Source organism: Pygoscelis adeliae, unplaced genomic scaffold, assembly GCF_000699105.1.
Source record: "Pygoscelis adeliae isolate BGI_AS28 unplaced genomic scaffold, ASM69910v1 Scaffold141, whole genome shotgun sequence".
NCBI classification, from domain to species: Eukaryota; Metazoa; Chordata; class Aves; order Sphenisciformes; family Spheniscidae; genus Pygoscelis; species Pygoscelis adeliae.
Window position 1 is genome coordinate 3,433,925 of NW_008824231.1, and position 27,022 is coordinate 3,460,946.

General features: G+C 43.7%; 1 protein-coding gene and 1 long non-coding RNA gene across 2 annotated transcripts in view; one reads left to right on the top strand and one right to left on the bottom strand.

Moving 5' to 3' along the window:
- The window catches only part of MAML2 (mastermind-like 2 (Drosophila)), a 166,586-nt gene that overhangs the window by 42,308 nt on the left and 97,256 nt on the right, over window positions 1-27,022 (bottom strand). The window lies entirely within an intron of this gene.
- Window positions 4,334-5,648, top strand: LOC103926051. The gene is made up of 2 exons (XR_664056.1): window positions 4,334-4,460; window positions 5,388-5,648. It is a non-coding gene; the product is annotated as an uncharacterized LOC103926051 (long non-coding RNA).

A 27,022-nucleotide genomic window follows, 5' to 3' on the forward strand; every position in this document is an offset into this window, starting at 1 on the left:
AAGGAAAAATTTAGGACACTATCTATTCTTGGGACACCATGCTGGCTAAGTCCAGCTCTATTCTATCTCCAGTTGGCATTGCTTCACTGACCAGTGAAAACCAGTATATTGGAGGAATACAGATCTTTTCTTTTCAAACTTAGCTGTTATGGCTATCAAATGAATAAATAGAAATGATGCTCTTGGGCTGGTGCGACCACATATAATTAACTATCACAACTCGACCATGAAATGTTTACAGAGAATTCTGCATGAACAGCCCAAAGTTTAAAAACATGCCTCCAGATAAAATCAAGCAATGCAATTATCTGAATATCAGGAATTTGCATCAATGCCCTACAAACAGAAAATGAGAATAAGTATGTAGAGTAAATGAGCCACTGTCTCAGGTCTAACTTTTGACAAGATGGTCTCCCTGAATGCAGTCCGCTGAGAATACCAGTGAGTCACATTCATAACTGGATTTAAGAAGTACATAAAACAATAATCACAGAAATGATAGTAAACAAGAAGAGCTGCATCAAAGATAGTTTTTTTTCTGCATTAAGACCAAAAAAGCCTACTCTTATGAAATGTGATTAGCACTGGCACACTTCTCGTATTTGTTACATTTATTATCATTATTAAATTGCACCACTTGTGTGCACAATGCTGCAAAGACGATGATCTTAGAGTGCTTTCAGCTGCAAGTTGACCTAAGGCTTTTATAATCTGAAGCCTCCCTCTTGGAAAGGCAGACAAAGCCAAGCCAGAAACTGAAGATGAAAAAAAAAAATCATTTAGTTCAAAATCCTGTGTAAATAAAAACTGGATCTCTATAACATGCTTGCTGGTACTCTGTTCAGAACAGTCACGTTTCTAGATAATGAGTGAGATTTAATAAAAGCTTTCAGCCAGAGTCTGTTCCTGTTGCAATCACTGGTCATTTTTTTAGTTGAAGAGGGGCAGATAAACTAAATTTGTGTGTTTTTGAAATTACCACCCTGTCATTTAACTGGAGTGGTCATTTCCTTTAACATTTTGGACATGAATTCCATTCCCAAAGAGAGAGCAGCTCAACGGCAAGAGCTGCTAATGCAGCACATGCCAGTTTCAGAGCATCTACACTAGTTCATTTAAAGTGGCCGTCTAAAATCCCCCAAATTTTGGGGGAAACTGTCTTGGTGGGGACTTTTAAAACACAACCTAAATTGTTACTTCAGTTATAACATGTTTTTTTCTCTTCTTTGAATACCTTGTTTGAATTTTAATTGCTCTCAAATTTCTGATTTCAAGCACATAGTAAATAAGCAGGAGGACACATATTTGCTGGGCAGTTCCCCCCCCCCCCAGGCAGTTTGGTGCCTTAGGAAAAAGTCAGAGGGGAAGATTAGTGCACCACAGGTCCCTTTTCCATCCCCCAGCAGCACAGCAGGAGGTGGTGACCTGGCACCTCGGTCCCGGAGGGGAAGGCAGGCTGCAGCAGGGACTTTCAGGAATAGAGACATCGGAGAGGTTTAACACAGAAAGCTATAGTCCCTGAGACCCTGGGAAACAATTACAAATTTTAAACAGCTCTTGGTTTGGGCTGTTACAGGACACTGAGAAGACTCTTGCCCTGGACTGGCACCAGGGTGAGCAGCTCATGCAGGAGACTTGGTAGCAGGAGCCTCCAAATCCAAGGCATGCCAAACACAAGCCAGAGGCTCAAGTGAGACAGTAGCCGCTGAGCAAGAGATGACAGACATGGCCTAACTGAAGTCCTATCGGCTATTTGTGCCAATATGTGGGGCCACAGGATGCTCTCGGTTCCTTACTGAGGGAACAACTGAAAGCAGGGTGATGCAGAGCCATGCGGGCATGTGTGCTGCAACCAGCACACGCTCAGCATCTTCCCCTCCCCAAGACAGGCTTGGCAAGGTCTGGAGGGCTCGGGGAGGAAGGATCCCCCCCCCGCAGAATGGCAGCCTCTTTTTTTTTCCCAAGCACCGGCTAAAACCTAAAGACACAGGCATGCCTTCACTTGCAGATGTGGTGGAGACCATGGGGGATTTCAGTCTTGGAAAACTAAGATCCTCTTCTGCCTATTCACTAAGAGTACAGGCTGCTCTGAGAAATGCCTTTGTGCTGGGCTTGTAAGGGGCAGCTTTAATTATTCCCGTTCCTCTTAAATCGTCTCTTTGTGCTATGGGCTCGGTCGTGATGATTTTTCATTTGAGAGGATTGCATCACATCAGACACAGAGCCATAAATCCCCCAGAACGAGCAGACTAGTGACAGCACTGGCCTGTTTTACAGCAGGAAAGTGTAAAGTTTATTGTCATTTTTAGAAGTTAAATGATTTTAAAATGACATAATCTTAAAGAAAAAAAACACACACTAAAAGCAACACTGCAGAAAGTTAATGTCTTCCCCAAACAAAGTGACCAGGTTATGGGAAGGGGTGGGAGTGGGTGTGTTGGTGGAAGTGGCCAGAGATGAATGAAAACAGGAAAGGAGAGTAGCTCTGATGTGTCTGCGATGGCCGAACACCTTAACCCTTTGCTGTCCTTTTCCAACACTCGTGAGGCTTTGGGCTGCCTTGCCTCAAAAGATGTTCTGATCGATGAGTGTGCTCCACCTATGGAAGGGATAGATGGGCTCAATCGTCCCACAAGGACCTGCATCCTGGGGCACATCCCTCCTAGGGATCCCTTCCGTGGGGACAGCCAGCTGTGCGCACAGGAGAGAGACGAGAGGCCCTGGGATCACACTTTGGCAAAACGTTTGGAAAAGACACACTGAGATTTGAGGGGAGGGATATTGAAGCACAGCCCAAAGATCTGGCTCAGCATTGTGCCGGTGCAGTGTTTCAGGCATGGAGGGGGAGGATTTTCCCCCTGTGCTCTGCACTGGCCTCACGCTGCCCCTCTGAAGCCAAAAGGATCACCCCAGACTGAGAGCTTCAAAAGCCCCAACCTGGGGTTTTCAATTCTGCTGTCACCCAGCCAGGCTGGGTGGGAGCACCTCTGCTGTCATGTGGGATTTGCTGAGCTACCGAAGTGCGGAAAGAAGCGCCCCAAGGAAAGGCAGGGGACACAGACGGAGAGGAACCGAGCCCAGCTCTGCATGCCCCAGTGTCACGTTTAGCGGGGAACTTCTGTCTTTGGCTGAGAAAGGATGCAAAGGCTCCCTTCTGCTCCTATAAAAGTTGTCTCTAACACTCAAAGCCTCTTTGTGATCACGACACCAGAACAAAGCAGGACCGAACACTTCCAAGGAGTGTGTTAGCAGCCAGAAAATGCAGACCAGCAGCCCTGAAGGGCAGCGCGTGGGTCAGTCTGAATTAGCAGAGCAAGGCTGGGAGGTCTGCAGGGAGCCCTGCAGCCCAAAGTCTCTCAAGCAGTATTTGAAGCTGCCGATGGTTATCATGAAGGAGCCTGTACTCTGCATGTCCGGAGAGATGGAGCTCCACACGGAAAGATTTCCAAACCCTGTTCTCAGGGACAGCCCACGCCAGTTGACCACATAACTCTGCTGCGCTCCTGCGAATCAAGCTCCCTGCTTGGTGCCGTTACATCAGTTAGCAACATGTCTCAAAAGCCAGTTTTTCTTATATACCCAGCCTCCACTCCGCAAGTGTTGGGTTGCATTTTCAATTCAAAAGGGCTTACGAACTCAGGTCCCTTCTCCGCAGTGCGCCAGCCCCAGTGTCTCCAGAGGCTACGGCGTCTCGTGAGCCTAACAAAAGGCAGTGTATGTCTTCCCCAAAAGGCCTGACTTCCACACTCAGAGCAAGTGTTTCAGTGAGTTACAAGGGACATTTCTGTTCAGACAAACGCATTTCTGCAACCAGCTGCAAATCCATCTAACAGTAATGTTTCTATTTCAGTAGGCAAGTCTATTATGTCAGAAACCGTCTAGCCACAATCGTTCAGAACACAAAAGCAATCGCATAATCCCCTTACTCTGTGCGAGATAAGCAAGGCTCAAATAAATGGAGCACTTCTTCTCTTGAGGATTTAATCCCCATTTGAAGGTTTTTTTATTGTTATTATTATCCTTTCTAATCACCCAGGAGTAAGCAAGGATTTCAAATCAAAACTGCCCCTAAAGATTTCCATCTTTATATACATGTACATATATATAACAAATATGCATGCATGTATACACACACATACATATAATTTTGCATATATATATATATCACTGTATTCACTCATGTTATTCACAAGAACTTCTTTTATTCTGATTCCACAGGCGGGATCTCTTCCCAGCAGAAATATGAAGTGCCGCAGCTCCGTGCCAGTGGTTTCAAGTTGCAGGCTTTAAGCTTTCTCTGACCTTTGTACAGAATTTTAATTCTTTCTTTTCTGCCTTGCATTTCTAGCTCGAGGGTGATGGTGGAGACCTACCAACTCAAAGGGGTCCCATCACCCCAAAAAGCAACTGAAAAGAATAAAAGTTGTGAGCTTCATAGGAATCGTCACCCAGCAGGCAAGGTAAGTAATAAAACAAACTTTATAGAAAATAATTCACCAGATTTCTTTTCTGTTTTGACAGTAAAAGGGGAGACCAGCTCTTTTTCTTAAGTAACAAGACATTTGCAACCGGGGAAAGACATCATCTCCCCAGTTCTGAACCAGATCGTGGGCTTGAACAGCATCTGTCTCTGTTGGGACTCTGTGTCGGACACTCAGTAGTGATTTTCTGGACTTGGTTGTCCTGGCTGCAGGCCTGGGAGAAGGAAAAAGCAGCTTCATACCATTTCCTTTGGCCTGGAAGGAACTGTTTTCAGGATAAGTAGCAGAGTGCTACTCAAAATGAGGAGTGAGATAGAAGAATAAAAAGTCGGGAGATGAGAGAGTGAATCAAGTTTACAAGAAACCTCTTGGTCATGAATGATTAAGTGAAAAGATATTCCTCCCTCTACTAATGCCTCACAATTAATGTAGCATTTAAAGGATACTTAAGAGATGATATATATGAAACAGATCTTACTGGGAATGCTTTGTCTCAGGCTCAGCCTTCAAAGCCCGACATAGTTTTGCTTATGCATACATGGCTGGCAGGAGGACCCTGCTCCCTCATCACAGCAAAAGTTATGAAAGAACAAAAGTTTATACCAAAAAATGCAAAACGCTGAGAGCTGCAGAGTGCCTGGGACCAATTCTGGTACTAAAAGCAGGAGTGCAAAATGAGGGTAAGCAAGATCAAGTCATTCAAGATTTTTCCTGTAGCTCGGGGTGCACACAGATGCCAGTGAGGGCATGGCAATACCGGGAAAGTGCCATACAAGAGCATCTGGTCAGGGCACAGGCAGACAGTAGCAAGGGATCAGCTTGGTGCTGTTTAAGAAATTATTGTCCCCTCAACTTGATGCCACCTCAAAGCTGGTTTTAATGAAGTGATTTTATTTTGCATTGCAGACTCCCAGCGGAGATCCTGGACTCGTGCAGTTACTAAATACCAGCTGAGAGGTTAGGCTGAAGATGTAAAATTGCTATTTCAAAACTGAAAAGATATCAACCCTGAAATTTGGCTGAAGGGCAAATAATTTAAAGCTGGTGAAGAACAATCTTTGAAACTGTTGTAACTGACTTGTCTTGTAGCTTTGTATAGGTAAAAAGTAATGGCGACTCTTTTGAGAGAGGTAATAAAAATGCTTTTGCGGCACTTTCCACTACAGCAATATATGCATGAGTAGTTCTGGTTATTATATACATACAAAATATCACAATGACATACCACAGTTTATAAATGGGTCAAAGAACATGTACAATTTTTAGTACACTGACAGCCATTTACTTTATCTTTGAGTGCACTGAGGACAACACGTCTGTGATCTGGCTTGCCTTTATCTGCTTTTACAATAGGAGCGTGAAATAACCTGCAATAATTACTTGTAGTTATATTGTGAACCAAAAAATTCTGATGGTAGTTGGATTATTCTTAGGAGTAAAATTAGTCAAGTGTATAAATATTAGCATGAAGGTATTATATGACAAGCTTCCAGCCTATGTGCACTGATCCATGATTCAGTGATGTCAATAGGAGCGATGAGTGTCTTGCCAGATTTTGGGCTGCTACAAAAATAAAGGTGCTACTGGCGTAGGAGTGAGGATGAACATTTTGAAAGGGTCAAGCATATTGTTTTCAAATCATCAGTGTTTTGTGGAGACATTGATATTTCTAAATTTTTTTTGTTGAGGGTTTTGTTTTAGTAGTTCTGGGGGCTGGTCCCTAGTCTAAATTAAATACTCAACGCTGAAATGCAGAAGAAGTGCAGAGGGAAATTTTAAATTCTAGTTCTGATAGAAAGGAATTTTTCCTTTATTTCTGGTACATATTAAAGTTGCCTCCACATTTGATAAACATTAGGAGAGCTCAGACTTCACGGATGTTTCGTTTGGTTTGATGATAGAATTAAGTCCTTCATTGAAACATGACTTTTAAAAGGTATAGTTAGCATTAGATTTGAATTCAGAAAGCGAGAGATGTTTTTTTCCCATGCCAGAAATCTTTACCACAACTAAATAAATTAAATACAATTAGAAAAATTAATTTATAGAACCAAAGTCACTGAAGTCACTAGAAGGGTTCCCATTGAAAATCCAATGCAGATTTCAGTGCATTTAATTGAATGAATTAAAACCTTTCAGTTAAACTAAATCAAATAATTCACAAGGCAAATCCTACCCTTCAAAGGGACCTACCTAAAGAGTAGGAGATTTGCCCGAGGTTCGCTTCTAACTGATTCTTCAAGGAGCTACTGGAAGCCTCTTCCCTCAAACTGTTAATTCAATGGATGCACAGCATGAGTCCTCCCATCCCTCCTTGCTCCACTGCCAGAGGTCTGGCATTAGCTGAGGAGGAACCACGAGACAATAATAGTGACAGGAAATTATAAATGCTTTTTGTCTCCATCCCTCTTTTTGCCTCAAGGGCAAAACTTTTTATTGCAGCCTGGTGGTTTCACCTCTGCTATGTGCTGGCAGCATGCTTGAGAGCAACCTCCATTGGGAGCGCTTCCTAGTGAGTGTAAATAAGTGTACATAGCATGCATGTGAACAGCTCTGTAGAAACTGGAGGAAAAAAAGACTGCTGGCACCAGTATCCATCCACATATACCAAACTTATGGGAAGCTGAGATGGTAGACATAGGAAAATTATTATAGGCATAAAGTTCATGCAAAATTGGCACCTACTAGCCCAGCTTATTTCCCTGGTTAAATGAAATCTGTTTTGGTTAGCAACAAACATAAGAGAGAGATTCAACCGTGTGAAATACATTGCCATGATCCCAGTTTAGCCAGCCAGTTTGGTTAAATCTTGTTTTCCAACAGTGGAAACAGACTGGAATATTTGGCCCTTAGGCTGTTAAAGCAGAGTCAGTGCACACGTAGGGGAGTGAACAGGACTTTCTTGGCATGAACCTCCTCAGCTGACAAATCAACCAGTTGGTTACTTTATCATTCACAAAATCATTTGCATGGCCCAAGTCCAGTTATGGAGATTTTCTTGGGGAGGGAGAAGAGGGCATCCAGCCACACCACATCCCAGCTAGTGACATCTGGTGTGGCGAATGTACACCTGGTCTTGGGACAGTAAAAGCCCCTGGTCTCTATATGGCCTCCTGCTGTGCCCCGCTGCCTTCCCTTTCAGCTTTTTTTCTGCCCACCCAGGACCACATCTCTGTCCTCAAAAAGGGCATGGACTGGCTTAGGGTTTACTAAGGGTAAGACTTGTACCACAGTTTTCTTTTTTCAAGCAATGTGCTGATCTATCTGTGGGGTTTTATATAGCCATGCTTTTGCGTAGGATCTCCTGTGAACATGGATACTCAGAGGGCTGGGCTCACATTTTCTTTCCATTGCAAAATCCCTCATTCATGTCTTCTAGCTGCCAGGACTGTGAATGCTACCTGAGGCCTGAAAGTCAGGCTGTGTTCTTCTAGCCTGTGCATCATCACAGCAATAAAAACGTAGTTAACTCTTTAGTTGGTGGTCTGAGAGCCAGAGTATGATCTAGTCAGCTCTCCCTTAGCTGTAAGTGCTATGTGTCGCTAATAGGAAGGGAAAAAAAAGAGTAAAAACTTGTTTCTGTTAGTGAAATAAGCAGATATGACTCATAATGCACACCAGGGACCAATCAGTTGAGTAAGAAGGTATCTTTTTCATTCCCTTCCTTTCTGTCCATAACCAGTGACACTTTGGCCTCAAAATGAGTACTGCAATAGTGCTACATATAGTCAAAAGCTTATTTTAGATGGTTTCTCTCCAAAAACCTTAGAACTTGGAAGGCAAATGGAAATTTAGACAAGACAGATACTCATTTTATTCTCCTGCTCCTTTATTTTCCCTACTTTCTTCTTCCCGTGCTTCTGACAGATCTAACTAGAAAGAATACAGTCATTCCTCCTTCCAGGGGTGATTGTGTTGGGTTTTGATAGAGACCTGCTGCCAAGGGTTGGAATCGAATTATGTTTCAACTTCAAGATTCCTGTCAGCTGGGCTCTCTGAACTTTTCTAGCTGAAGGAATCAGCCAACAGTCCAAACTCGTCTCTGACCCGGGACTTCAGTGAGGTCTAAACTGAGTGCTTAGGCAGCAGCAAGTAGTCTGTAGCTAACGCCTCTGTAGCAGTTCTCAGTTACATGAACCAATCATTCATCCACCCTTTCAAACTGTAGCTACCCAGCATCAAACCTGGGATGACAGCCACCAGCAGCTCTGGATCAGCTTTTCAAAATCACCCATTTTTGACTTTTGGCACCAATGTCTTTGGAAGAGGTGGATATGGCAGGTGCATGCTGACTGCTAAAATCAAGTTACATGTATCTGAGAGACAGCTGTCAAGCTGAGCGCTCTAGAAAACCTGACCTCCAGCTTGCCTGAGCATCTTCATCAAAAAAATGTACTGGCTGAGTTTTCATTTTTGCAACCTTTCAACACGCAATAGCTTTCATGCCTTGCTCCTTCCATCATTAGACAGCTCTATAGAGCTGAGTCACACAGGACTCATCTGGTGTATTGGTCATGCGCCTGAGTCACATGGAGGGAGATGGCTCATAGCATCAACCCAGGCCACAGAGATGGCTGACAGCACCAACCTCGGCCACGGAGATGGCTCATAGTGCCAACCCAGGCCACAGAGATGGCTCATAGCACCAACCTAGGCCATGGTGTGGCCTCTGACCAGGCTGCTGGAGCAGGCGAGCACATAGCATGGTACGTCCCCAGCAGCAACGCTTCCCCATGGCTTAATTTCTGCCCCGGACCCTCTAGCCCACAATGCATACAGCTCTCAAGGGATCACAAATCCATCCAAGAAGTTTTGCCAGGCACAGGCTCTCCTGAGGTGTGGCAGAGGCCACCACACTCCCTGAAATGGAGGCCCGCCTCTAGGGAGGCATAACACAGAAGATTGTGAGACTTTTGAGGGCTGAATTTGGGCATCTGTGATGCTGGCGAGATGCTGAATGTGCTGTGACGCAGCTGCCTGTATTGCTCCAGTGAGGAGTCCTGTAGTCCTAAGCCGGACTGGGTCCTAGGCAGGCACTTGGCTGCTCCATTGCATGGCCTCAGAAGATGCTAAGCACTTCTGGAGACCTGGCTGCAGCCATGCGCGCTGAGGGCTTCGGAACACTTGCTCATCAGCCACGCTCTGGCTGACTTGGACGTATGCTAAGATACCTTCAAATCCCTCTGTTGTGTAAAAGAGACTTTACACAGGGGGTGATACAACCAGGTAATGCTCCAAAGCTCCTTCAGGATAGTGGAAGGAGACCCAGGCTTGTCCACACCAGGATGTTTCCCTCTCAGCAGACATGCTGGCATAGCCCCCAGTGGAGACACACCGTATGCTGACAGGAGTCCTTCTGCTGGCAGCTTTACTGCTGCTGAATGACATCATAAACTAAGCTGATAATAACACTTGTCTGTCACCATAGATGTATCCACCAGAGTGCTTCAGCCAGTGCTGCGACCAGCAGGAAGGAGAAGAGATGGTGGTAAATACTCTTGCAGCTGGCATTGCTGTGCTGGCCCCCATGGAACTGGGGGTCAGGCCACTGTGTATCTGAATTTCATGGGGCTGGGCTTTATTTACCTTGTAGCACATTTATATCACTCTGGGAGTATCAAGCACTTTAAGACGAGGAGTGACTGTGACTTCTACAACTAATTTAATGTCCTTGTACACAGCCGTGGTGGCAGGATCGGTGGGGATCCAACCAGGCACATTCCCGAGTCATGGCTTTATGTCATGACACTAACAAGTTTGCATCACGTATGTAAAGTTCTTGGATTACAGCCAGTAATGAGAACCAGGACAAATTCTCATCCTCCCTCTCTCCTATGATGAGGGAAATATGCCTTTTCTCCAGTAAAAAGTGGAATTTCCCAGTAGGAGGAGAGGTTTTTTGTGTGTGAATATTTCACACACCTTTACTAGCTGTCAACTGTACAAGCTAATCAAACTCACCTTCATAACGAAAATTATTTTTTAATTGCATGAAAATTATAAAGTTGCATGATGAATGAGGAATCATTATTGCAAAAGAGACAGAACCTTCAAAACATCATTTTAGACCTCATCCTGCTCCTGCCCCAGTATCTTTATTTCTTGTGTATTTCACAAACCTAAGCTCTTCAATTTTCCCCCAAACACATAGTCACTGGGCTGCAAATGCGACCTGGTGCAGCTCCAGCTGGCCTTCTGCCACCTACATCTATGGGAGCAGAAACAGCCCTGTTCGTGACCATGTTTGAACGCAATAGATACAGTATAGTATAATTAGAAAAGATTAACACATCACTCAATCCTAAAGAGTCATATAATCATTTAGGACATGGGAACAGTGTCAGTTCCTGATTTAGAGGCCTCATTTACAGATACGACATGCTAGCCGTACAGCAGCAGAAAAAAATTCACAGTGCAATCCATCCTGCTTTCTGAACCGAAACTGCCAGTAGTTACACAATGAAATGTCCACCAGAACACGTAAAATGAATGTTCACCGGATCACACTAGGGTCCAGTGCTTTGACTGTGTTGAGGTTTCATTTCAGAGTTATTCGCAACAATACAGCCCAAAGGCCACCCCAACTGATGTAACAGCAGTACTGAGCTAAGGGCAAAATAGCATTTTTCCCATACCCTGCAAGCGAGGTAAGGATTTTTTTTTCCTCTCCAAAGACAATGTCATCAGAGGAATGTTTAGCAGAGCTACACTTTTCTAGCAGATGTACATTTTCTCCTTCAGATCTCTTAAATCCACAGTTTTCAGCGTAAGATCAGATGCCAGATTACTTCTGAGGGTCAAAAGGTAACTAAGAAAAGCAAGGTTTCTGATTGCTGTACCGGCTCTATGGATTTCCTTGAAATAATGTGGGTTCACCAGCTGGAAGAGGTTGGAAAGCAGCGTGCTTAGCAGCCTGTCGCAAAGCTAGAAGCTGGAGTAAAGTCACAGGAAAGAATTTCAGATTTTAAAATTTTGTGCCCCCTGAGTAATATGGGCATCTCCAGGCTAAATGTTAGCAAATGCATTTCTTCAGGATGTTCTTTTGCCATGAAATAGGCAAACAGAAATTTCCCTCATTCCTTACATCCAGTCCATAGAAACTGCTGGTGAATCATAAACAAAATGGGTGGTAAAGGAAAGAAGACAAAAAGAGAAAAGAAGGAAATGTAACAGTCTGCATTGGATCTGTTACCCGTGAGTAATAAGGGCAGTTACGGAGAAAAAAAATGTTTATGCTTTGCAATTACTAAGTGTAGCTTTCATCTTGATCACAAAACTTTGGTAATGAGATTATGCCATTTGGCTGTGAAAAACATCATTTTAGCTCTACAGTATCCTCTCCCTGAGGATTTGTGCAAACATTACCTCAAACATCAAACATGCATATTTTAATGAACTGTATTAGTCTGCCTTCTAGTAAACTACAGTTCAAAACATCAGTGTTAAGGACTTCTCCCCATTTCCGATAAAATAAAAATAGCTAGGAAAAGTAATTTTGCTGACAGGGGGTTTGAAATTATTTGTGTTTAACAAGTCAAACAAAGCTAGTCTTATTTTTACTGTACAGATTGGGGGATGAAGCTCAGTGCTGCCATCAGTGAAACCTTCCTGATTTTCCCTGTCGGGAACAGCCAGTTTGCTGTGCTGTACCGTCTCATGTGTGTGGGTCCCTGTCATAGCACCCTGCAAAGTGTAAGGGGGTTTCAGTGCAATTACTCTGGATTTGCACCCAGGTGTAAACGAGAGCAACATCCAAGCGCTGGAAGGAGCGAGCAGCGGTTCGGGGCATATTTGCTGGGATGCAAGGGCAGGGACACCAGGCAGATCTGCCGGCCTTACCCCGTGCAACACTCGCTGCATCGGCTGGCAAGCGCCAAGCTGCTCCTCCGTCCTCACAAACAAACTGCCACAAATGCACCATCTTTCCTGCTATCTGCTCTGACTGCTCACAGCAGCTTCCTCTGTTCTTCCAAACTAGGATGCGGTCCCAGGGGGGAGCTGAGGCATCTCATTTTTGGCAAAGAACCTCATTCCCATGAAAGTAAGCACAGCTTTTACACCACCGTTCAATAACATGGCAACATTCTCATGCATTAGACTCATTTCCTCGCTGCCCTGACTTGAGAAATAAATACTGCCGTAAAGCAAGCTTCCGGAAAGCGAAACAGTTTCTCAAGCTTGCCTTCTCCTCTGAGACGATGTTTTAAAAAATACTGAAACATACTTTTGTCCGCACCGTTTAGTGTCACTGCAGACTTTGTACCCTTCCACAGCATACACCAGACAACAGCAACCAGCTTATCTAGAGAGGAAAGATTTCTGAAAAGCAACTTCAGTTTATGTGAGCATGACTGAGGCTGCACGCACATTTGCTTAGCCTTGGCTGCAATAGAAGTGGGTGTGAAGATGTGAACGGAGCCGTACAACAGCATAGTCATAGGGCAGAAGGCAGGGGGTGTGTGTGCAAAGTGTTGTCCTGGTCAAAGCTTATAGCGAAAAGTGGAAAGAGCTCACGTGGATAAAGATGAACCAAGTTGCAACAGTTTAACCTGGACGTAAAAAATACCAGGCTGAGGTGGTTATGTAGTTTATGCCAGCTGCCCAGGTCCAAATTTCTTTACATGTGCCAGAACAGGATGGTTTGAGACCAAACTCTCAATGCTCGTTGTTGGGTGCTTAAAGGCCAGGACTGTACTCACAGCCTGGCCCCGCAGCTGAGCTCATTCCTGCCCATACACCACCCTGCCAGGGGATCCACCTCATCTGCCTTCAGCTCTCCGGAGCCGGGTGAGCCGTGGCATCATCGCCCCCCTGCCTCCACTGCCACCACACATCACACCACCTCTCTGGGGCACCTCCTGGGGGACAGAGTCATTCATTCCCTGGAGTTCCCTGTCTCTCTCCATTGACTGCTGAGGTAATGGGGATTATGAGCGAAAGCGAGAAGCATCATTTTTAGGTAAGCATAGTCCAGTAAGACAGCTGTGAACCTGAATGATTAGTAATTAAAATTCTTCCTTCAGGCCTTTTATATCATATTCCCTGAAATGCAGGAAATGCCAAAAGAGACCTTCACTTGTGGAGATGAAAAAGCACTGCGTTAAGGTTCCTACAGCACCAGACCTTTCTGTCACCATTACAGTGTATTAACAATTTTTAGTGATTTTTATATGTATGGCGTATAAAATTAACAAACATAATTTATTACCCTCTCACACTGTAGCTGAATGTTTTACACAGAGGACCTATTCATCACTCTCTAACTAGTGCAAACAAACAGGGTTCCACAGTGTTGATTGATGGGTATATCGGGTTTCTTTACTGCTGCTGCTGCTCATACTGCTCTTGAATTAATAACTTGTAGTTTACTCTGCACATTGTTGTCTCTTTTTTTAAAGAGCATTTGGAACACCTAAAGCCTGATTCTTATTAACACTAAGTCCCTGTTACACCAAAGAGGCTTGAATATGTAATTAATTTTTTCTTCAGTTAAAGGCTCCTTTCTATAGTCATAATGATATAAAGGGGATCTCAGCCTGAATAAGAATCAGACCCAAAATCTTTGCTTAGGAACTTGCAATAGCAGGGAGGAGTAAAGAAGGATAGTTGTCACTATTTACACAAATCACCCTAGTAATCAGCAGAAGTCTTTTGAACGTAATGTGAAAAGCAGGCATTGGTATTATGGGGGCTTTACATACTCTGCTTGAAAGGGATCCTGCAATAATTAGTTTAGAAATCTAATTTCCTTCAGTTTTTTGCAAAAACTTTTGGAAGTGAGCAAAACTAGTACCTTGACACTATTGCTTTTGGCTTCTCCATGAAATGCCATTCCAGTTTGGATCAGTTTTAAATGGCTGCAAATCACCATTTCCCTTCCATTGCTTGTGTTCTTCAGGACATTTCTGCCGCTCTGTGAAAGCGGTCATTAAACTTGCCTTGAAGGCAGCAACAGGAGGAGCAGATATGCCAGTAGAAACTCCTGGGGGGTACTAAGCTCTCCTAGAGCTGCCATCTTAAAAAAAACACCTTTCCAAGAGACATGGCTCACGATCACATCACTGTGCCTGCTCTCACAGCTGAAAAGCTAACAGTAGATCCACTTTCACAAGCCCTGGGGCTGCTGGGCCAAAATGGGTCAGGTCAACTGGAGACCAGCCAACTAGCAAAAATACTGCTGCAATGAGGGGCTGGTAGGTTAGGTGATCCTAAACTTCATTGGGGAAAGACACGGCTAAGCTGAACTCCCCCCAAACCAGGCACAATTTCTGGCATTCTTTGTATTAATAACCTTTTCTGCTATGAACAAGCAGTGTTATTTCTGTGGCTCCAAGCAGAACTGTGTGTTACAGTGTCACCTTCAGAGTGGCCAAGAGGGGATGTTCGCAGATGGACTATAGGAACAGAGCCACTATATGCTGGGACTGCCTCCAATATATCTTCTGGCTTCTGCCATTTAGGGATTTTCTGAGTGCAACTTTGCATCTACATCAGAGTGTTTTACTGCCCTTGGCAAATATTTCTTCTGAATTTGCCCAACCCCTATTCTGAATCTATGCTTACTTTTGGTACCCACAGTGTTGTGCAGCAAAGATGCCCACAAAAAGTGGTCCCTGGTGTTAGGTATAAGACGCCTTCCTCTTGCTTGTTTTGCTGCCTGACAATTTCATTAGGTGCCTGCAACTCTCCTGCTAGGAGAAACAGTGATTAATTCTTCCCTGTTTGTCTTCCCCATGTCACTCATGATCTCTAGCTATATCTCCTCTCTCATACCTTCTTGTTGTCTGAAAACTCTCAGATTAATTATAAGGAAGCTGCTTGTTCCCTTCCGTACACTGCCTGAGATGGATGTGCAGATTGCAGGTGGTGTTTGGGATGCAAACACCTAGTGGCACAGTGGCATTATCCCGTGTGTGTATATATATGTGTGTGTGTGTGCGCGCGCTCCCCACTTCCACCACAGTGACTCCTACCATTCACTTTGCCGTTTTGAGCAAACTTGGTGAGGGTATTTCAGGTGAGTGCAGACTTCATTTCCTTCTCATTCACTACAGGACCTGCCCTGTGTTTCTCACAGGACCTCAGTAACACTCAGAACTGATGGACAAGAAGGGAGACCTGAGTCTGAATGGGGAACAAAAACCTGCTTTTCCCAATCTTTGAGAGCATTGTTTTGAAACTTAAAAAATTTAAATGTACCTTTTTTTTTTACTGTTGTTTATGTAACATAGCAATTATGAACAATATTTTGATCACCGTTTCAATAAGGACAGAGTTGCCCTCTGCATTGTCATTGTCGTGGTTTAATCTCAGCCGGCAACTGAGCACCACGCAGCCGCTCGCTCACTCTCCCCAAGTGGGATGGGGGAGAGAATCGGAAGGGTAAAAGTGATAAAACTCGTGGGTTGAGATAAAGACAGTTTAATAGGTAAAGCAAAAGCCATGCACGCAAGCAAAGCAAAACAAGGAATTCATTCACTCCTTCCCATGGGCAGGCAGGTGTTCAGCCATCTCCAGGAAAGCAGGGCTCCATCACGCATAACGGTTACTTGGGAAGACAAACGCCATCACTCCAAACTGCCCCCCCCTTCTTTCTTCTTCCCCCAGCTTTATATACTGAGCATGATGTCCCATGGTATGGGATATCCCTTTGGTCAGTTTGGGTCAGCTGTCCTGGCTGTGCCCCCTCCCAGCTTCTTGTGCCCCTCCAGCCTTCTCAGTCGGTGGAGCATGGGAAGCTGAAAAGTCCTTGACTAGTGTAAGCACTACTTAGCAACAACTAAAACATCGGTGTGTTATCAACATTGTTCTCACCCTAAATCCAAAACACAGCACTGTACCAACTACTAGGAAGGAAATTAACTCTATCCCTGCCGAAACCAGGACAGTCATACATGAAAATACATTTGCCTTTTGTGTAAACAGACATATACGAAGTAGTTGAGATGCAAATTCAGAAGCCTTGGTGTGAAATCAGTTTCTCTTGTGATCTACATTTGAAAATGTAGATCTTACCTTTGCATCTATTTGCTATTTTGTGAAGTGTAAAGATGCTACTCTAGCGTACATGAGCTTATTTTGATGACACACAAATATCGACACATACAGCCTCCCTCAGCATGGAATGTAAACCTCTGAATTTTTAAACTGATTTAAGCTATATATATTTAAATATTAATGAAATAAAATTCTGACCGCTTTGGTTGCTGAAACCTCTAAATCTTTAAAAGGAAGTTTCCTGAAAATACTGATTGACATTTCAGGAATCTTTGCCTATCTGAATTTTTAGCGGGAGAGTGCTTGGTCAAAAAAATTTAATTTGAAAAATTTATAAAAACTGCAAAGTTTATGCTAATTCTGAATCCAACCCTATTTTGGAGACTAAAATTAAAGGCGTACTTATGCATCTAAATAGATGGCCTGTTTTCATGAGTACTGATCTACTTCATCTCTCCTTGACTCAGTCACTTTGTACCAAGACACATATTTAGATGCACCACATGTATTTCTAATGCTTTAACTTCACCCGCTGTGTTAGAAAAAAGTGCTGATCTCACTGTCTCAATTTTTAACCTTTAGAGAACAGTTAATAGTTACTCACTTCACAGAAGCTTTATGGATGAATTAGTGTGTAGAAAACAATTAGCATATATTACATAATTTCATTACTTCTGCTATCACTACTATCTCAGCGTTCCTACTGATATTTGTGCATGGACTTATTTTGGTTTAGTTTTTGCTTGTAGCATTTGCATGGCTAAAATAACACAAAATCTGAGCATTCTACATCTTTTTTTTTCACTAACATATATAGCATAATTCCAGTTCCTGAATTGTTTTGTTGCCACAAAAAGACCAGAGATGTAAGAAAAATTTGGGAAAAACACAATAAAGACTATTCCCAATATTTACCCTGGGGGACGCAAGAGACCGAGAGGCACCTTGTTTGAGAGGACACGGGGCAGCAGCCACACGCTTGCTTCTTGCTCTGAGAGTAACGTACTATGTTGTCCAGATCCATAGGCTCAAATGCAAATATCAGGACAAAGTTATCTAATTAGTAGCCTCGCAATTGCCTCTGGGTTTTGTATGTTGTTTTTGTCAGGCTTGCTTTTGCATAGTAGTCTCCTCTGTTTGAAAGACTATAATGAAGGTGATTAAAATGATTCATTAACATTGTGCCCGTTTGAGCAAACAGTCCAAACATTTCTATATTCCCTGGTATCAAGCGCAGTGATCTTCACACAAATGTCCAAAGGTCTTTCAGCCTTTTTAATTTTTTCCACAGCTTGACTTTAATTAATGATTCATATGCAAATTTATATACAATTACTGTACCAACTGACTAGCTTTTGATTTGCTTTGGATTCTTTGGGAGGAAAATATCCTCAGAGCTCATAACAACAGTAGACCATATATTTAAATGAATGCTACAATTAAATGTCTGTAAGTCTATCTGGTGTCCCTAGCCATGTCCTCTACTCCACTTTGCTTAGTAGTGGCTGACACAGCTCCCTGTTTGGATCCTTCAAAGAAAGGGCCACATGAGGCGACAGCCAGAGGACTATATTGTGTCTTTGCTATGAAAACAGAGGAGTAGAAAGGGATCTTATTTTAAAACTTGCTGTCACATATCACCTAACATTTATTCTAAATTTTATCTTACAAGCAATTAGGTTTTTGGCCACCAGCACTCTCCTCAGGAAAGCCAAACAATTTCTCCAATTGCTAGGAATGTGCTGCTAATTTCTAGCCTAAATTTACTTGTGGCCAATTTCAAAGGTGGTTACTAGGTGCACTGGTTAGAAAACTTGTCAGAAGAAAAACAGGGGTGGATATGTTAAAGCTATATGGTTTTTGGAATGCCGTTCTCCAGATCTGCATAAATAATTTGGCTATGGACACATAAGTCCTACTCCGCAGCTTTAAAAAGCTCAGGCTTAATAGGGAGATGAATGATTGTATCTCCACAAACCAAATTTCATTAGTATTTTCAGGCGGTGAGTCCAACATTCCAGAAACCATTTCAGGCAGGATTAAAAATCTGAAGAGTTGTTTTTTTTAATGCAGCATATATATGGCTATGGAAAGCCCTTCTGAAGACCTGCTCCAATGCTTCCTGGGGCCCTGGAGCTTGGCCCACAGAGAAGTGGTGTTTCTGAAAAGGGCCGCCCTTGATAGCACACTGAATACGAAACAAGATTTTGACAACACAGCTGTACTTAGCCCATGAAGTAGATTTCATGTTTACCAAAGAGGCCTGTAATTTGTGGATGGAGAGTTATTTACTTCTTTTAAAAATAAAACTCAGCAGTGAAAACACTATGTGAAGAAGAGAAGATGCCAAAATCAAGGACTGTGGCACGTTTGGGTCTCCTGCATCAGTGTGATGGATACTGCTGCTTTCTCACTGTATTAAGCAGCTCACATGGCTGTGAGATGTTTCTCCATGGTGTTTCAGCTCCCCAGAGTCGGTGCTGAAGAGGAACCAGGGCTGACAAGGGACAGTTGTTGGAATGGAAGTACGAAAGGAGGGCTGCGGGATTAAAAGTAATGATAGGGCTGAGAGGAAGACAGCAAAGGAAGACTTTGCACCCTCCGTTGCCATAAGGCTGGCATTGCACAACAGGCCAAAATGGAAGAGGAATTTGGGTTTCAAGTACCTTGGGCTTTTTTTAGGAAACCCTAGACAAAGACAAAAAAGCCAGTCTGTATGCTGTTGGTAGGAATATGTTAGTGAAACAAGTGAGCTGGTCATACAGATAACCTTTTTAACAGAAGGCAAACAAGGTGGAGAAAGTCAGGTAAAGTACAACAGCTATGACTGGAAATGAGACACCTAGATTGTTTTGTATTTGCTCTGGTTCAGTCATTGCAGCAGATAAACAGTTAATGCAGCCATTAAAGAACAAATGCAACAATCAAAAACCAACAGGAAAAGGCCATCGCTTGCCCTAATGTGAGCAAAACTACTCCACTGAATGTCCTCCCTGATGGGAAGTGGCAACACCAGATAAAAGCAAGAGGAAAAAAGAAATATTTTGGAAAAAAATCCTTCCTACCCCAAACCTGTTTCTTCCTGCTGGAAATTTTTGAAGTCCAGTTATTACTGTTTAGCCAGGTTTGTTCGCAGGAAAAACAGAGGATGATGGAGCTGAAGAAAGGCTCAATTCTCAGCCTGTGAAATGCTCACAAGACCCACTTTAGAGCTTGTGGATCCCATGGGTAACAAGGCCCGTGGACTCTGCTATAGCGTGAAAATGCTGGAGAGAGAGAGACAGGCAAGTTCATGATTGGCATGCTACAGAAAGGGTTAAAAGTGGTCAGTTCATCACTCTTCTGTGTGGTGCCTTGGAAGTTTTCACAATCCCAGATGTGCGAAAAAAAAAAAGAAGAAAGAAAGAAAAGTGAACACTAGTAGACATCCTGGTGCCCTGGAAGCAGTTAAATTAACACCCAGCAGGGACAAATTTGCAGCTTTGGGAACAAGCTTAAAGCTACTCTGTTTTAATTCCTGGAGCGAATTTGCAAGTGTATGACAGTGAAGTACAGCCTGGGAAGGAGCAGGCGGCTTTGGATTAAGGATGGATAGCCAGCACTCACTCCCACCCTCCCTCCTCCCACTCTGTTTTGCACTTAGGCTGTGAAGCTCCCAATACTTTTGCTAATCCCTATGTCTTCCCATGTCTTTTACCAGTTCCAGTAGGAAAAAAAAGCCATTCATTTCTTTTTTTTCCATTCTAGCTGAAACTAGACAAGACTGGAGTCACCCCAGCAAAGCCTGCTTTAGCTGGGATTGCAGCTTACAGTCATTCGGAGAAAACTAGTTCTTCAATGGATAAAGTTGGATGCTCTTCTAACCAGAACCAAAGCACTAAATCCTTTAGTCATTCATCACTCACTGGGAGCCAGGCTGTGACCCGGCTTGCAACCACTGCAAATTATAGAAAGGACTGGAAAAAGAAAAGACTGTGAGAGTACATCTAACCCATCTTCACAGAATTACGGAAAGCCCTCAGATACTCTCCCTTTTACAGGTTAGAGAACAAACTGACTCCACAGAAATACCATCTTCATTTGCACACCTTGGTCATTGCAAGTATTTTGGTATCAGTCAATCAGGGGGAACTTTTCAAACAAGCTGGACTACACAGCTTCTTATGAAGGCCTAAGAGGACCATTCAATCTCCATCTTTCTTCCTCATGTGCGCCTTTTGCCAGGCAGGAGTAAACTACATGTTGGTTATTCAATGGCTACACTTGCAGCCAGGGATGGTAGAAAAGCTGTAGGGTCCCCTGAAGGAAGAAAACCAGAGAACAGGATATATTAATTTTTTTCCAGTGGGACAAGTATGCTGCTTATTCTATCTCCTTGACTGATGGAGACTGGCGGGATGAATAGCACGGACTGAAATATGTATTGTGTCCTTTCAGTTGGCAATTTTAAGTGCTCTGAGTGAGGTAGGTCTGGAAGGCTGCATTTCCTGCCCTGTCCTGAAGACTTCCTGCAGACGCTTTGGGAACTACTGCGCAACAAGCCCCTTACGCCCCTTCACTTATTCCTGACACACGATACAGAAACAGTTTTTAAGTGTCATCAGTCTTCCACTCTCCCCTTTGCAAGGACCATAGGTGCTTGTCCCTGTGCATCAGTAGCTCCTGTTCTGCCCCATTTCCTCCCACACGATTCCCACCCCTGGATCCCCTGCCCTCCTCTGCCTGCACCCAGACTCACTCTCATCTTCCTCCTCCTGAGCTCCCAATCCTTCTCCCTCATTCCCCCTCACTCAAACCCAATTTTCACTTTCTATTACTGTCTTCCAGGCTTCTTCCTAGCCTTGGACCCTCACCCTTCCTGCACTTTACTCCTTCACCACCTCCCAGCCTCTGTCCGCCCCATCACATTTGTCCTACTCTGGATCTGGTCCCACCTGACTGTTTCTTTCCCTTGCATTAACCTTTCTGCTCCCTGACTCTCTCCTACCTTCAGTTCCTGCCCTTCCACACTCAGACTCTCTCTTGCAGTCAGTTGTCCACTTTCCACTCCCTCTCCAGCCACCCCTGTAGCTCAGGTTCCCCAGAACCAGCCACCTGAGTCGAGTTTAACAACTTGCTGCTGCTGGCAGGAGCAATCCCATTTCCGCTTCTTGCCTCCAGCTACGTGCTCCTGCTACTGCCCTCGTGCCAGTGTTGGCTTTGTCTGACCCCACAAGCTGGAGAAAATCACTAAAAGAGCAGAAAACCAACACAGAGAGAAAAAGGATAGTTTTCTGCCAGTTTGGTGAGAGCTCAGACAAGTGCCAGAGCTGGTGCCAGAGGAAGGAGTGGACACAGGGCTGGGGTGGGGGAGGACTCCTTGCCCCTTTCTGAAGCTCCTAGCCTTTAGATCAGCTCTGCCATCCTGTGAAACCTCACCTAAGAGTGTCCAAAGCCCCTTGTCCTCCCCTTCCTTTGACATATTGGCACACAATTCAATGCACTGTAGTTTCAGTCTGCGCGTGTCTTGCAGGCAGAGCAGCACAGCTGGGCTCACGGATGCTGAGTCTTCTGCATGAGGTTATGCCCCACGTAAGTGTCTGGCTTAGGTACTCTGAGCTGCACCTTCCTCACTGGTTATGTAGGAAGCTTAGGGCTTTAACATTAAATACAGATAACTGGTATGACGGAGAGAGATAAATATCCCTCCTTTTACCTGATTTCTGTGTTTTCTACTGATTCACGATATGATGTGGACCTCACATAAATCCTCACCTCTTCCTATGAAACTGGAGAATCATTCAACTCTCATGTTTCCACAGCTACGTCAAGGCTAAGTATTACTATTAAAAGACTCTGTGAAAGGTGCTTGGCTTTTCCGATGGACCAACTGCTTCAGGCACTCAGCCCCCCTTCAAATTCCAGCAGGGGCTTGACAAAAGAGAGCCTCGTCAGAGGGGACAGAGAAGTAAGGACCGTTTTTGAAGAGATGACATGAACTCAACACGGTTGGCCTGTTCAATGCGGTGTGAGGCTGCCCTCAAGACCCCACTTCTTCCCCACGCACAAGGTGGCAAGCAGAATCTCAGGCATAGTCAGGGCATGTCCACCTATTCATGGGTGTCTCAGAGGCCCCTTGGAGAGTTGGCAAGCCGCTGGGTGTACCTCAATGGGCTGTTTACCATCAAGCTATAGGTACAAAGGGAAAAAGAGGCATCAAACACTGTTGTAACTACTCCAGAGGTCTCCTCTGGGGGACTGCACAGACTGTGAAGGCTGAGAGCTGTGGATGCCAGGTCTGTAGAGAAGGCTCTCAGACCAAGGGGCAGTCAGGTCAAGATAAGCAGATGTGGGTTGATAGGTTCAGGCACTATCCTGGGACACGAGGATAGTGTCTCTGAGACTGACATTGGGTCTGGTTCAACTCCAGACTCTATCAGAGGATTCCTCTGCAACGGTAAATGTGTCCTTATCCAACAACTCCAGTGGATTGATTGTAACAGCTTTGAATGAGATCTTCCTTCTCTCTTTCCCAAAATATATAATAATATATAAAATATACAGTAACATTTCCTTCCTCTCAAGGTTTGGCTGGCTTGCTTATTTAGATTATAAATTCTTCAGGGCAAAAGCTGTCTCTTACACTGTGTGTGTACATTACCAGAAACAGGCATGCAGCAAATGAAGCAGGCAGATGGTTCTGGAATAGTTCTGTTGGAGCATCTGGCTGATTTTCTGGATCAGCATCACATACAAACGGTAAATTCACCCGTGAAAACTCGGATTAAAGGAACATTACTAGGTCTGTTGCTGTCTTAATGACAGTCATCTGTGGCCTGGGGCAGGTCTCCACCATAAAAACACCAGCAGTAAAAGTAATATTTGCCATTAAAATATTCCTTCATTTTGAACCCCTAGAGAGACAAATTACTGGGACTTGCTCTTGAGGACTTCAGGGAATTAAAATAATAGGACGACTCTAGGGAGAGAAATGGGAGCTGGGGCTTGCTAATTTTTTTTTGTTCCTTGACTTCTTGAGGTATTCATAAATTGCCTACAAACAAGCAAAAACTTACAGGAAAGGGTTTTTCACCATGCCAGCTCTAAATGGCTGTGGAATTATATTGTTTTTCCAGGCTGCCTTTCCAAAATCCCTGCAGGAAGTTGAGTCAGGGCTTGACTCTGGCCTCAGATGCACACACAGCAATAGCAGAAATCCTCACTTCAACCAGGTAAGAAGCCCTCACAGATATCCCAGCTTTAATGATGAGATCACAGGTCAGGACAGACTAACTTGCTTGGTAGCAGAGAACCAGACCTGAAACATCCCCAGCCCCTTGCCTCTCAGTCAGCGTTGCATCTTCACAGTTCCTTATCCCAGTCTTGTCCTGTTACACCTCCTTTCCAGTTAATCTGATAAGCACAAATTCATATCCTGTCTTTGGTGATGGTTCCCTACTTTACCCCACCACCCCAGGCCTGTAAACTGTAATCTCAGCCACCAGCACTGTGGATCTTCTCACCTGCCCTTTCCTCCTTGCAGCCACCATCATCTTCTCTTATGTACACACCAGGTACCTTGGCTGTCTCTCTGCTTTCCTACCCTAGCTCATGTCTTCCAGGTGGCAGTGGAGTAAAATCAGAGGACTGAAGCAGCTAGCACCCTTACTGTGCCTCCTGTCTCCAAAAGCATTATTTTTCCCCACGACCAAGACAAATGACTGGCTCATGAAGTGCCTCCTGGATCACTGCAGTCCTCAAATCAACATCTCTGGACACGCAGGTGGGTAGAAGCTGATATCCTTCAAATTCCTTATGTAAAACTCATCTTTTCTTTGATTCTTACAGAAGCTGGATCAAAACTCTCCCTTGGAGACAGGGAGCATTTTTAATCCGAGTTTATGCAGTTCTTCACAGAATGACATTTTGCCTTATCAGTGGACCTCCCAGGCACTTTCACAACACTAATAAATAATAAATAAGATTTCAAGTGTACTGGCATTAGCAAGGAACTCATCCACGCAAGTGCAATGATGGTTTTTATTGGTATCTTCATGGAATTACCTTCAAAAAGCAGTCCAAATGAGACAACAGGGACCATCTCAGCTACGTCCCAAATCCCCAAACCCAGAAACATTTGACCTAAGTGGCTAGTATTCTGCCATTCTACCAGTGTAAATACTTTATGCAAAGTGTTCAAGAAACCTTATGGAACTGGCAGTGTCTCTGAGCCTTTGAATTACAACGTCCTCAGGGACTGACCGTCCACAGCGTGATTGTATATATATTTCATTCAGCAAACTGAGCATGAATGATATAAGGCATTACCACGACAACTGTCCACCATGACAATACAGGAACTATGACATTTTCTCTCTGGTTTCGTGTTCATAAGTCAGCTATGACCCTGCAATCGATGGTGGTTATTGGGACATAACTCAAGTTTTTATCCAGAATATTTAATTCAGAAGCCCTTGCATGAAGGAATGCGACCAAAATGGAGCTATCAAGAAAAGCTGTCATCCAAATATTATTTTTATAGCGAGCATTGAAAGAAAGGTCACATTGTTATTTTCTTACACTATGGAACAGTTTCTATAATTGCAGATTCCAAAAGCCTGGAATCGCTGTTATTTATGATCTAAGTCAAATTTAAGTCCTGGTTTGTACCAATTACCACAAGTCACTCTAGGTTTTCTCTCTTCATTTCACAAATATTTGCAAAATAATTCCTTCACACTTGAAAACAGAGATGTTGCCTCACCAAAATGTGCTCTTCTTTTCTTCTTTAGTGGTAAACACAAAGGTCTAGGAAAATATTGTTTTGATATAAATCATCCAAAGAAGACACATTTTCTTTGAGAAATTTCAGAGGCTAAATTAGAGGTGTAAGTTATCGCTCAGCAGTGAACGATAACAAGAGTTTTTCTATCTGCACTTTCAAAAAAGCCATTAGATCTTTTGCTCCTGGTGCTTCTTCCTCACATAGCACTCTAACAATCTGACAGTTTAACATACACTTCTTATTAAATCCGTATGGTGCCCACACTTTAAAAAAAAAGGTAGAAGGCCATATCCTGCTGCTTACTATGCTGCTCTAAGTCCAATTATGCTCTCCTGAAGATAAATTAAATTACCCTGGGTTTACACTGGAGAAAATGAGAGGAGAATCTGTCTCCTCTCTGCAGAGCTGCCAGGTTAGTTGAAACACCATGTCTATCCCTTGGAGATATTTAAGAGTGATGCATTTGTATCAGTTAAGCACTGATTTTCTGGGCATTTGAAGGGCTGGTGTAATGGAGGGGGCCTGCAAGGGGGGGTCATCTTAGCACCTGGAGCTCCTCTGAGCACAAGCTCCTCACTGATAGCACATCCCTTGGTGCAGTGCTGCACCGTGGCCACTCTCCAGCCAGATGCAGCCATGCTGTGTCCCTGGGTCATGGAGCACCTGAGAGGCCATTGGCCACATGCTGCAAAATACAAAGCCTTGCTGTGGGAGAGCATGAGGCAAGAGGCATGTATGGGACACTCATGCTTGGAGCAGGTACTGGAGAAGGGATTGCTCAGTATTCAGTAGGAAGGGAGACTGGTTGGATTTAAAAGGAGCCTGTTAAGACCTGGTGAAGAAAATGATCTAAGGCATGCCCCAATTAGGGCAAGTAGGGGCAAAAAAAGCCCCAAACTGCAACTAATCACACCACATTCCTGGGTTCTTGGGAAAATTAAAAAGAGAAAAGAAAAAAAGGAGAAGAAGTTCCCATCCTCAAAGCGATTATAAAGGAACAAGGACTAACAAGGTTCTGAGCTCTGCACAAGGAAGCACTGTTGTGGGTTGTAACTACATAGACAACACCGATGCTTCCAGAGCCTTAAAAATAAGGACCACTGGTTGTTTGTGTGAAGTGGGCACTGAAGCTCTCATGATCCCTTGTGTTATCCTTGTCCCCAAAGCTGAGACTAAATAGGGCACATGCCCACACATAGCAGACGAGAGAGTAGCCTTGCTCCACTAGGGTTCCTGTTCTCATGAGATCAGCCTTCTTTTCTCCCCTCCCTTGAGTGAATGAAGTTGAATAAAAACATTTGGAGAAAAAGTCAGCTTGAAAACTTTGAGTTTAATTTGGCTTTGGGTCAAAACCAGAAGGGGATGAATAATATTTTATTTAGTAGATACAGGCTTTTTCTTTTTTTTAATTGTTTTTTGACTTCTTCACAGAAGACTAATGGATCTTATTGAACAAGTTTTATGGCTCATCAAAAACTTTGAAAATATGTGTGGAATTTCTTAGACTAGTTAAAAACATCAAGTTTTTTGTTCAAAAGCCTTAAGTCTTACTCCAGAAGCATCTTTCACTGACTGGACTACATTTCTTCAGAAGGGGAAAGTTAGACTTCAAACTTCTACCCAAGCCCAGTTACAGATTTTCCCCACATCAGCCCAGGTTCTGTGTAAGTATTGCAAATCTGATTAAACCTGTGCAGAATTTGGAGCTTCTAATTATTCCCTAAACAAAGAGAGTGTAGAATTCTGAGAGTTTTTTCATGACTGTGCATATGTTGCATCC